The sequence below is a fragment of the Aphanomyces invadans genome (assembly GCF_000520115.1).
Source record: "Aphanomyces invadans strain NJM9701 unplaced genomic scaffold supercont1.74, whole genome shotgun sequence".
In the NCBI taxonomy this organism is placed as follows: domain Eukaryota; phylum Oomycota; class Saprolegniomycetes; order Saprolegniales; family Verrucalvaceae; genus Aphanomyces; species Aphanomyces invadans.
Genome location: NW_008580219.1, coordinates 103783 through 104308, shown reverse-complemented (window position 1 = coordinate 104308; position 526 = coordinate 103783).

Genomic DNA, 526 nt, shown 5'->3' with positions numbered 1-526 from the left:
TGGATGTGACCAGCTTCAGTCCAAACAAGGTGTCAAGGAATGTGGTTGTGCATCGCAACTCAGCCAAGGTGTACGTAGAAGAGGCATCGCATCAACACATGTCACCATTGTGGCATGTGTCTGCGCAGATGGCACCAAAGTTCCACCGCTTTTTGTGCTTCCTGGTTCCAGCGTGACAACTGAAATCTGTGAAAACCTGGGCATCCCTGGCGCAACCGTTATAACATCTGAAAAGGGATGGACGAACTCGTATATCTGCAGGAAGCGGCAGTCCATGCTGAACTCAGCTATCCCGGCGTCAAGGCAACGACCAATTCTTCTCGTACTAGACGGCTGTTCATCGCTCAACTCCTTCTACATCTTTGACGCTGCAATGTCAATGGGCTTTCGGCTGCAGGTTTTGCCAGCCAACTCGACACACATGTTCCAGGCATTGGATGTCGCAGTTTTTTCGACCGTTCAAGCTAGCAATCCGTGCTATTTCGGCGAATATCAGCAAGCACAAGGAAATTGCTCTTGCGTGCCG